General features: G+C 34.7%; 1 pseudogene; it reads right to left on the reverse strand.

Annotated features, from left to right (window-relative positions):
* Window positions 1-3,570: 3,570 nt before the first annotated feature.
* Window positions 3,571-4,031, reverse strand: LOC120439858 (annotated as a pseudogene).
* Between the last annotated feature and the right edge of the window lie 8,866 nt (window positions 4,032-12,897).

A 12,897-nucleotide genomic window follows, 5' to 3' on the forward strand; every position in this document is an offset into this window, starting at 1 on the left:
ACATAAACCGTCACTGTCACCATGTTTATTTCATGCAATGCCAACACGCAAAAGCGCATCCCACGAGCAGAAACACACACCTTCTGAGCTCAATTTAGAACTAATCCAAAGCGTAACCGCACCACAAACCAGCTTCCACTTATACTGAACTTATGGCCACATCTCCGAAACAGTTTCTACTATCTTATTGCCACAGAAGCCAGTCTTAGACAAAGTTAAATGTGGAAGGTAACGTGGGCTGCAACTCTAGTCTCAACGTAGAATGTTTTTAGTATCTTGTTAGAGCCTGTTCCTATGACACTGGAATTCAGCCTCAACTTCTGTTAGTATCTCGCGCCGAAAACCAGACACCGACAAATTTAATGTGAAAATCGTGTAACTCAGCAAAGAGATTAATTTGGAAAGCCCAATATGCACATTTGGTATTTATAATACAACAGGTTGTGCTTACCTTTTTATGTTTGGACCGGTCCTCTGCTCGCCTCGCCTCACGATCTCACCACAGGCCAAATCTGCCCGTCCTCAGCACGCCAAAGATCCGGGTCACACGGCACCAAGTTGTTAAAATCTCCCAATTCTTTTAATCTTTGGGCTGAAGGAAGGACAATACTCAGTGTATAAATGCTCAATCAACAATTATTTATTTCCATACAATTCAACACTTTATGAGCATAAACCATCCGGATGGGGAGACATGCATGCAGAGGGTCACAGCAAATCTCCAACTGGTGGAGGGTTACTCAAGTTCTTATAGCCTCTAGTGGCCCCCACCTAGTCGTAAAAACCTAAACATTCACATTCTTCCTCTCACAGGAGCCGAGGTTATGACCTCGGCTCCTTGTTTTTCTGCTATCAGAACAGAAAGGCCCTGACTCTTCTTAACTCAGCAGTATAGTGCATCATAAAACAATATCATCCATTCACAATAAATCAGCAGTCTAATGTCATACAAATCAGTTTAACAAATGTAATAGTTATCACCTTCTTCTAATTCAGGAGAATAATGCAAACTAAAACTACATAATAATTTCACAATCTTTAATTAGGGGTATAACATGGCATAAGATAATATGATAATCTCACACTAGGCGCTGTATTTTACTTCTTTGAAATCTCACGCCTCCATCTGCATTGCAATGGCTTAATACTGTCCGGACATTCTAGAGGGTGGAGAAGATCTCACTCAGAAGGTAGTTCTGCAAAATTTATCCGCAAGTGGACACCCTTTGTGGAATCTCTCAAATCTTTTCCTTAGTACAATGCAATTTACCCACCCTGCGACTAGATTGAAAAGAATTTGAAATTTACTCTTTTTTTCCTCTCTCTTTTTTTTAAGGTAGGCATAGGATTTACACATTTTATTTTTTTTAATTCTTTTATGTTTTTCTTTTATGATAAAATCCTACTTGATACTCATTTAGAAAAGTACATTATGTTGAAGAATTTGTTTTTGGAAACCAGAAAGTCAGAAACTGAAAACTCTGACATACTTTCTTTCATGTGTGTCTGTTTGTTTAGTGTTTTCTAAATGCTGATCTATTCCTACTTTAGGGTTTTGACAAGTTTTTGTAAAGCATCAGAGTTTATGATTATGGTTCATTTTACCGTGAGGACGAACAAAGTACATCAAAATAAAATCTGCTTAGGATACAAGTAGAAATTGAATTTTCCATTTTTTGTTCTTTATATCAGTCGGTCAATTACATTTAACTGCAGGTAATTTGTCTAAATATAATTGTAATGTGGTGAGTTTTTGTACAGAGTTTCTTCCTCTTGTGTCACTGTGTGTGTCGAGCACAATAATAAACAGCAGAATCCTCAGTCGTCAAGCTGTTCATCTGCAGATACACCTGCTTTCTACTGTTGTCTCTGGAGATGGTAAATCTGCCGCTGAATGACTGAGAGTAGTAGATGCTACTGCTAGGGTTGATATAAGCGATCCATTCCAGTCTTTTTCCAGCAGCCTGTCTGATCCAAGCACCATAAAGATCACTGCTGAATCCTGAGTATGTACAGGTCAGTCTGTGGGAGTCTCCAGGCCTTTTAACCACGGATTCAGACTCAGTCAGTGTTTGACCCTCAGTACCTACAGAAAGATTAATAACACATTGTTGTGATCACATTTTCATTAAAAAAATGTTTGTTTGTCCAACAGATTTATGTATCCTTACCAGCCAAGGTAGAAAACAGAATGAGAGAAACAACTAAACAGTTTGGTCTGATCATTGTAAAAGTCATTGTTGGTCTCTCTGCAGTCTGTGACTTTTACTCTGCAGATGAACATTTGAAGGCATTGGCCATATCAGTTTTGCATTGGCTCCTCCTACTCTACAAAACATACCTCTTTTTCACAAAGTGAGACGCAAAAGTTGGAAAATGTATAAATCACATTTATCAGTAAATCATATGTACTGTATGTGATTACAGTGCAGAATTTTCTAATGATTAAAATGAACAATTAACAAGACAGTGAGACTGAATTTACAATATGTATTTCTCCTCTTTCCTCCCACCTACCTTTACAAAATTATTTTACTGGCAGCAGACACATAAATTTATACTTCAGTTACTGTGCTTCACAGACATTTCAATCTTTAATTATTCTTTAGCAGAATCAGTTGCTGTCTGTGAAGATGGTAAATGCTGAGAGTAACATTCATTTCAGTCAGAGTAGCAGTGCACTACCTTTCCAGCAGCATGTCTGATTCAAGGGTTCCAGTAATGACTGTCAAACTCTCACTTTATACCCATCAGTCTCTGGGATTCTTCAGGCCTTTTGACCACTGGTTCACACTCAGGTAGGATTTAACAGTACCTACAAACAAACATCTAATCAGGGAAAAGTGAACCTTGTATCAGTTCCTCCACCTGTTAGAGAACCACACCTTAACTCATGCAAAATTGTCAATAGCACTCATAACTTTTATCATGTTGCATTTTTTAGCAGGAATTCATGAACTGCAGCATGTCTGGGTATGTGTTCATCTTATTCTTCTACTGTAAACATTTGCTATTATTTGTGAATACTTGAATATGTGCTCTTACACTGCGAATATTAAGCAGCACACTTTTAGTTTGTTAATTTCGTAAAGTCTAATAATATAGAATAAGAGGCTTTAAAGCATGCACACTTTTTTCTTTCAGTGACATCTATGAAGCTTTATAAACTCAAACTTCATTGAAGTTATAACAACCGAACTAAATCTTAAGTTCTAATTTGAAGACATTTCATTAAAGACTTGCATTATAGTTGTTTATGTTATGTCTTTATGTTGGGCACAAGTGAGTTTGATTAAACTTAGGCTTATCAAGTTAAGTTATGGGTGTAGCATATATCAGAAATTTTTTTTATGTCTTTGAGTAAAATTATTGTATTTTCATATTTTCTTTATTTTTTTTTATTTTAATTTTTTTTTTCTTTTTTTTCATTGTTATAGAAAGTATACAAGCCTTTTCTTATTTAACCACACCTAAAACCATAAATGGTGTAAGGGCTCCTCCTCTGGTGGCTTCATGTTACAACTAATCAGACATTGAAGAGTTTTTGTTCAGGCCTGCTGATGGTTTCTGCTACTGTGACTCTCTGGCACAGTAATACACAGCAGTGTCTTCAGCCTGGATATTTTGTCCATTTAGAGTCACTGTCTTGCTTGAAGTGTCTAAGTTGATGGTGAACTTGTTCTTTAGTGAATCTTTGTAATATGTGTGGTATCCATCACGTACACTTCCAATCCACTCCAGTCCTTTCCTGCAGGCTGTCTGATCCAAGATGTCCGATAGTAGCTCAGAGAATAAGAGACCTGACAGGTGATGGTCAGACGCTGACCTGGCTGCACAGTCACAAACTCTGGCTGTGTCAGCTGTTCACACTTCACACCTGTGAAAAAAACATGTTTTATGTAACAGTAACAGTCAGTATGCTGTGATCATACTGTCAGTGTTTTTTTCAGTCAGACTCACAGAATCCAGCAGCCAGCAGGAGCAGCAGAGCCACAGAGAACATTTTGGTACTCAAGATAATCTGATGTGAACTTCTCTTCTTCTGTTTTAACTGGCGGCATGATTTCAAGTTTTATATAGTCGACTGTCAGGAAGTTTGCTTTGCATGTAGATGGAAGCTGACAGATTATAAGAGATACACTGTGGCAATCAGAATTAACAATAAAAAACTGAAATAATTAAAATAAAAATATTATTTAAAACACAAACATAAAGTTTGATGTTTTTTTCATTCAAAAACAATTTTACCAAAACAATTTCCCAATGAAGCAGCTTTATTTAGTCTTTGAGTATATGTTGATGAGTTAAATGTAATCTCTGTAACAAACAATAAAATCCTCTGTTAAGTCATCAAGAACATGAAAAATCTGTACATTTGTTACATGCAATAAATTTATATTATATATTCTGTGTTAAAACAGTACATTTTGATGTTAAAAATATTTTTATATTTTTATTTCCTGAAATCTTTACATTTATCTCATCTTAATGTAACACACAGTGTTTATGTTTACATTTAAACTGTTTTATATAAATGTTTTGGTCACCTCATGTAAAACTGGCATAATAATTTCATTTTGATAATTGTATATTCAATTATATCTGCTAAACTGCTTTTTAAAATGTTTGTATATTATGGTTTTTTTGTCATTTAATCAAATTAGTCTTATAAATATTCACTGGTTAACCTGCTCTCAGTGACTGTCAATGATACATGCATTTTGTAAATCTGTAAAATTCAACAAGAAATATCTAAAAAATTAAAAGCACAAACGCAAGAAACAAAAACAGTTCCTTAAACAAACATCTATATTTTCTCAATATTACATAATTAGAAAACTAGACTTCCACTTCACACTACAGGCATGTGATACACACTTGTTTGAACTGTAATATAACATGACAACATAACAGTGAGAAACATACTGCTTATAAATGGATCATCACAACCAAGATAGGGCGTAAAATTAAAAGTGCAATAAAATTATTAAAATGTCAATAATTTTAGCCAAGTAGTAAAAACTCCTACACTGATTTTCCTCTGCCTCTGACAAATGTCCTCCATACAGTAATGAGAAAAAACAAAAAACTAAAACCAATGAATCTAAACTAAAACTAATCATTATCGAAAAAAAAAAAAAAATTAGGTGGAAATAAAATCTTCTGGAAGTTTCCCTTCTTCCGTAAATGTATATATTTTATTTATATTAATAAAATATTATAATATAAATATATTATGTTTATATTAGCCTAGGTGGAAGTTAGCTTCTGACTGAATAAAAAAAGAAATTATAATATTTACTATATTATTTAACTTGTTTTTTATACAGTGCCAAGTCAATTAAAATAGTTTTTTTTATTAAACTGGGCCTTTTGACAGCTGCCAAAAAACAACAACAAAAACAACAATAAAAACACCCTCAGACAAATTCTGATGTTTGCTTATTTAATAACAATCTGAGGCAAACACTGTAGCCCCAAAGTATCTGTGCAGAGTTTTAGTTTGTAGATGTCAAAGTGAACTACAATAAAGGAATATTTCCTGACTCACATATTTTCAACTTTTCTTCTAGCATTTTAACTCACATTGTAAAATCACTTTTTGGAATTATGTAATATCTTAAATTCATCAGTGGTCTGAGGGCTCCTCCTCTGGTGGCTTCATGTTATAACTGTTTAGGCACTGAGGGGTTCTTGTTCAACTCTATGGATGTTTTGTTGCCATGGTTCTCTTCCACAGTAATACACAGCAGTGTCTTCTGCCTGCACAATCTGTCCACTTGCAGTCAGTGCTTTGCTGGAAGAGTCTAAGTTGATGCGAAACTTATTCTTTACTAAATCATTGCTGAATGAATCACCGGATTATATTCAGATCCGTACCAGTCCTTTCCCTGCATGCTGCAATAAGTAATGATAAATAAGTCTATCTTTAAAAAGATACTATTAAAGATTAATGCATGTGGTCTGAAAACTAAACAAGATGGTGAGTGCAATTTATAGTAAATTTTTGAAATAGATTATCAAATTGATGACTAATCCCAACAGATATTGTTAAATATTTTGGAGATTCTTGTGCTTTTGTTGTTTCTTCTTGTGTTAATGATGTTGACTTGCAGTTTTCATTATAAATGTGAACAGCAGAAAGTAAATTTCCCTGTTGTGATGTGCTGAGTTTTTGTACAAAGATTCTTCCTCTTGTGTCACTGTGTGGTTCTCGAGCACAATAATAAACAGCTGAATCCTCAGTCGTCAAGCTGTTCATCTGCAGATACACCTGCTTTCTGCTGTTGTCTCTGGTGATGGTAAACCGGCCTCTGAATGACTGAGAGTAGCGGGTGCTACCACCATCATACTGGATCCAAGCGATCCATTCCAGTCCTTTTCCAGCAGCCTGTCTGATCCAAGCAGTATGAATATCACTGCTGAACCCTGAGTATGTACAGGTCAGTCTGTGGGATTGTCCAGGCTGTTTAACCACTGATTCAGACTCAGTCAATGTTTGACCCTCAGTACCTGCAGATAAAAACATAATTAGCCTTTGTATTTCAAACATATAATTTTTCATTGAGTCATAATGTTTGTAAAGAAATACTTCTGTCCTTACCAACCCAGTAAACTGACAGGACAAGAATAACAGCCGTCAATGCTGGATGGTTCATTGTAGAGCCATTTGTCTCTACCCAGTCCACATTGGTGTGATTCAATCATTTGGTCCTTGTTTTTTATCCTGTGACACATATTCAAAGATGGAGGATATCATTTTGCATGTGTTCCTCCTCAAAGAGAACCACACTCCAGGTCACAGAAATTTAGCATTCAGCAAGTATTCAGGCTATCATTATAAAGAAATCAATACTACAGTGCTTAAAAGATTTATTACAGCACTTGCCATAACAAACATTTTATAAATCTTTCAAAAACCTGTTTTTGAGAAATAGCGGTACACTTCTCTGACTTCTCTGTCAGAAATTAATCAAGCATAACAGTCAACCAATAAAAGTATTTTTTCAATTCAGGAAATAAATATCTACTGATCTTTAAATAAAAAATAATTTAAAAAAGCATGGATAAGATCAGTAATTAATAACATTAAAAATATATATATTATTGTAAGTACCATTATTTTTACTTTAGGGTAGCTCTGACAGTCACACTGGGTGGTGGTGTCTTGTCTGCTTATTCTCCTCAGAAATAATTTTTTTCTGATATTAACCAGGAAAAGAAACTCTTGAGATTTAGAATCTCTTTTGACTCTTTTGAGTATCCAGAACTGTTATAGGCAGCATTAAAAACAGAACAAACAAAGAAGATCAACACAGGTAGAGCAGAGAATCAGAGACTCCTGAACCCTGAACTCCTGCAAGACAATAGTATTAAGCATTGAGCCCATAAACAATCATTTATCATTTAAAACCTGCTGTTGAACGTCAGTAACAGGAGCATTATGACACCTTACCTTTAAAGCTCACAGTGATGGAAACAGGAATTCATAAACTACATGATGAGCTGTTGTTGTGTGCATGTGTACTCATATTAAAAGAAAATAACATTATATTGACAATAAGGAACAGAAGACCACAAACCACAACAGCAGCTGCTCCTCTTAGTCTGCATTTGTACATTCATATTTAGAGCCATACTACCACTTGGTAGTATTTACACAACAAAGGAATCGATTGAGTTTATGTATAGCTTCAACATTTCCTCGTACCAATGTGTGTATCAGACACAGTAATACTGTACACAGAAGAGTCCTCTGGTTTAATGGTGGACAGTCTGATAAACAACATATTGTTTTCTCTGTTTTATTTTGCCTTAATTCAGAAACAGATTAATAATCAGCGATGATGAAATGTACTTAATTTCTGAAAATTGAAATGCAGAAAGCAGATATTGACTTAGTTTCATGCACTGGGTTTCTGTACAACATTTGTCCTTTATGTGTCACTGGAAGTCTTGAGCGTGAACCAAAGCGGCAGAATCCTCAGTCGTCAAGCTACATATACACCAGTGATGTTAAATCAGTCAAGCAAGATGTGATTGGCATGCAGACTTTCAGCTTTAATTCAAGGTGTTTAATAAAAATTGTTCCTAAATTGTTTAGGAATTAGAGACAGGTGGTAGAAGAAGACACAGAAGAAGACACACTTCAGGTGTCTGACACTGCAGGTGATGGACAGAAGACCTGGCTGCACGTCATAGAGGCTGGCGTTAACTTTTGTACAAAGATTCTCCTCTTGTGTCACTGTGACTCTCGAGCACAATAATAAGCGGCAGAATCCTCAGTTGTCAAGCTGTTCATCTGCAGATACACCTGCTTTCTGCTGTTGTCTCTGGAGACGGTAAACCGCCTCTGATTCACTGAGAGTAGTACTTGCTACTGCCACTGCCACTATCAATCCAAGCAATCCATTCCAGTTCTTTCCCAGCAGCCTGTCTGATCCAAGCTACAGCAATATCATAACTGAACCCTGAGTATGTACAGGTCAGTCTGTGGGAGTCTCCAGGCCTTTTAACCACTGATTCAGACTCAGTCAGTGTTTGACCTTCAGTACCTACAGACATGTTAATAGCTCATTAGTTACCACATTTCTTCATATCATTTAATTTGTTAACAAAAATGTATGTCCTTACCAGCCAAGAAACAAAACAGAATCTGTAAAATAACTGAACTGATCATTGTTAAAGTCAGTTGTCTTTGCCAGTTTGCAGTGTCTATATGAGGTTGGGTCCCTGATTCTTACTTTTGAACACTTATAAAGTTACAGAATAAATGACGTTTGCATTGACTCTTCCTCCCTAGCAAAAAATACTGCTGTTTAACAAAGTGATAAAATAGAAAATGAACATGTACAGTTTGACAGTTTTCTATGATTTTATTATATGTTGTCTGTAATTTTAAAGCAAATTAGAATTTTCAAATATTAAAACTGACACACTCTATTTTCATACCATTATGTCTTATACTGAAGTAGTGCTGGCCACTTCTTTCTGTACATTTTTTGTACATTTTTTGCACCTGCTCAATTTCATCTATATACACCTGCTTACTGCCATTGATCATTACAGGACACACAGAAGTAATTGGAAGTAATAAGTTTGCAGGCACAGCAGTGCGGTTGGTTGTTTACATGCTGGTAAAGCCAGAGGGGCATAACCTATTTTCAGAAAGCCAAATATGCAACTTTAAATGCTAAATGTTAAATATGTTAATGCTGGACATTTAAGTAATGAATTAAATATGATTCTTTCTGATATGTTAATCATTTTCAATGTTTTATTGCAAAAATATAATTGCTGCAAGTTTATTTTCCAGTGATGCTGATATTTGCTGTAAAAAGTAATATAAATAAAATATAAATCAATCAAAAGCAAGATAAATTTTTTCATATGTAATATTTATGCCTTTGACTAAACAGTAGGCTGCTTGCACATATAGTGTGTTGCTGATAGTGTGCTCATTTCAGGAACATTGCATTGATTCTTTGAAAGTAAGCAAACAAAACCATTTCTAAAGTTCATTACATGACTTTTAAGTAGAAGTTTAATAATATTTGAAAGTGTATTACTGAGATTTCATGTGCTGTAAATAACAAAATGACATGTTTCCTAAGAAATTAGTAGATCATAAGTTGGCACTGTTTTTTTATTTTTATTTTTTAAAGCTTTTTTAAAAATAAAACAATATAACTGTTGCAGGTTTGATTGAGTTAATACCCATTTTAATTCTGCAAAGCAGCTGTTAAAGTTCAGTTATTAATCATGATTTTTATAGTTATGTATGTCAATGTACAGTTTTTTATCATTTTATATCCCCTGTGAATAAAAAAATAAAAATGTGATATTTAAAATGTTTGTGGTTATTTGTAGATTCCAGTTACAAAAGTCTCTCAAAACCACATCCTTCAAACAAATATGAAGTGAAAGCAGTGCCTTGCATTAGATGCTCTCACTTCAAACAAATCCCACTCAGGTGGGATTTGTTTGAAGTGAGATTTTCTGTTGCCCCCTTAGTGTTTTTGAACAAAAGTTAAACCTGAAAGCAGCAGGTGGTGAAAAAGTGAAGGAAAGGTTTGTTGTCCATAATTACTTGCATTAAGTTGCAAATATGGCACCTGAGCAGTGAGTAAACTACAGGTTTGATGACTGTAACAGTGAGAGACTTCACAGGATTAAGAGAAAAGGGAACAAATGAAAAATAAATTAAAATAAAACAATTTAATTCAAATTTGAACAAAACTAATTCAGTGGCTGCTGTATTACAGAAATACCACCTAACATCTCCTCTGAAGTGTGTGGGAGGGGCTTAGCAAGGGAAGGCACCAGATCACACTGCTGTTTAGCGCCAACCAGTCCTATCCGATTTTTATATGAGTGTGTAAAATGAATAAATAAATAATAAAAAAACATGAACCCAAAATATTTATGGCATTTTTAAAATGGCAGAAAGCAAATTATGACTGTGCTGAGTTTTTGTACAACATTTCTTCCTCTTGTGTCACTGTGGGTTTCTGGCACAATAATAAACAGCTGAATCCTCAGTCGTCAAGCTGTTCATCTGCAGATACACCTGCTTTCTGCTGTTGTCTCTGGAGATGGTAAACCGGCCTTTGAATGACTGAGAGTAGTAGATATAATTGCTGCCTGGATAGATATAAGCAATCCACTCCAGTCCTTTTCCAGCAGCCTGTCTGATCCAAGCAGCATCAATATCACTGCTGAACCCTGAGTATGTACAGGTCAGTCTGTGGGAGTCTCCAGGCCTTTTCACCACGGATTCAGACTCAGTCAGCGTTTGACTCTCGGTACCTACAGAAATGTTAACCATTCATCTGTTTAATCAGTTTTTTTTTTTTTATATCAGTTATATCAGTTGTTTAAAAAAGTCCTTACCAGCCAAGAAAAAAAAACTGAATCAGGAAAACAACTAAATGAACAGGTCCGGTCATTGTAAGAGTCAGTTGTTTTTGTCCAGTCTACAGTGTGTATATGAGGTTGGGTCCCTAACTCGTAATCTTGAACACTTATAAAGTTATTGAATATAGGAGTTTTGCATTGACTCCTCCTCCTCAGTAAAAATACTGCTGTTTAACAAAAAAAAAAACGAATAAAATAAAAATTAATATGTAAAATTTGCCAGTTTTCTATGATTTTATTATATTCTGTTTGTAATTATTTTTTTTTTGAATATTTACATATTAAAACTGACAATGTATTAAGACAGTCATTCACACACTACTTTCATAACATTGTATCATATACTGCTACTAGTGCTGGCCACTGTGCTCTACCTGTACTTCATCATTTTTACATCCACTCATTGTTTTTTTCTGCTCACTGTTATTCTTTATTTCTACTGAACACACACATGTACAGTATTTGACAGCACACCACAGACGTAAGTGTGTCTCAGATGGCATAGCTGTGACTTTCCTTTACTCAGCATCAAACTGTTTGTGTGCGGCACATTGTCATTGCCTTGGTGGTATTAACTGTGGATTAACTTTCCTTTTTGTTGCAAGTCAGGTCTTATTTTTGATCTCATTTGTTACATAAATTATTTAGATTAATTTGCCATGACTCTGCCTTGTCAACACTGAGGCTTTTCTGATCGATAATATAATTAGTTTTACTGGGAATACAATTCCTCAGGTGGCTTTGAATTCTCATGTGTGCTCTTATCTACAGTGGAGGTTAATCATTATTTCCTGCCTTATATTCTTTATCACATATTAAACCATCATAGTTTCATATAGGTCGTTATTTGCATCAGCTCCTCCCCTCACAGACAAAACACAAACTCTGTCATTGCAATTTCTACATAACACATTGTATGTTAAATAATTCAGACTAACCTTAGAGATGCACAAACAATGTGAGATATTTTTCCCGTCCCTTCATGAGATGACAAACATTCATACATTTATTTAAACAGGAAACAAAAATCTTTACAAAAAGGAGAGGGAGAAGATACAAACTGCATAGCCTGAAGATTGGCGTAATCATACCACTAGGTGGACGTAACAGAGAAATTATACCATATATTTTTTTATTGATTTTTATGTCATTAACTGTTGAATCTAATATTAATTCCAAAATGCAGTCTTTTTTTGTTATGGATCACCTTATGGTTTTACTGTAGTACTAACAGTAAAAAAAGAAAATTGTTATTTAAAACATAAATTTAGATTTCAATGGTTTTGTTAATTATTATTTCTTAAAATTCCTTTACATGCAAGGCAGATGAAAATATTCACATTTACATGAACACATACCACCAAAATTTGTAATATAAAAGAGCAGAACATTATAGCATCACCAAAAACATTTCCTATTGAAGCTGTGTTATTGTATCTTTGAGTTCTGATGACTTGAGTGCAATTTCTGTAAATTTAAGGGGAAAAATATCTGAAAGCAAAACAATATGAATATGAAAAGTAAGCTATAATAAATAAACATCTACTAACTCAGATAATGCCACGTTAACCATATTTTTTATAATCAAAGCTCCATTTAAAACTAAACTTTAATGTTGAATATATATTAGTTTCATGATAAAATATTTTTATTTAAGATCTGCATTTCACAGACTTTTCGCACACTAAGTCTGTGAAGGACTTTCATTTTCATTATTCTCAAATTCATCAGTGGTCTGAGAGCTCCTCCTCTTGTGGGTTCATGTTACAACTATTCAGGCAGTAAAGAGGTTTTTGCTCAGGTCTAATGATGGTTGTTACACAGCAGTGACTTCAGACTCCATATTCTGTCACTTCTGTGTCACTCTGTTGTTTAAAGTTTCTAATTTAATAACAAGTGTGTTTGACAGTTAAAGTTTAAATTGAGTGCCATAGTGTATTTCATTCCAATCCACTCCAGTCCTTTCCTGCAGACTGCCCA

The sequence above is a fragment of the Oreochromis aureus genome, linkage group 4 (genome assembly GCF_013358895.1).
Source record: "Oreochromis aureus strain Israel breed Guangdong linkage group 4, ZZ_aureus, whole genome shotgun sequence".
NCBI classification, from domain to species: domain Eukaryota; kingdom Metazoa; phylum Chordata; class Actinopteri; order Cichliformes; family Cichlidae; genus Oreochromis; species Oreochromis aureus.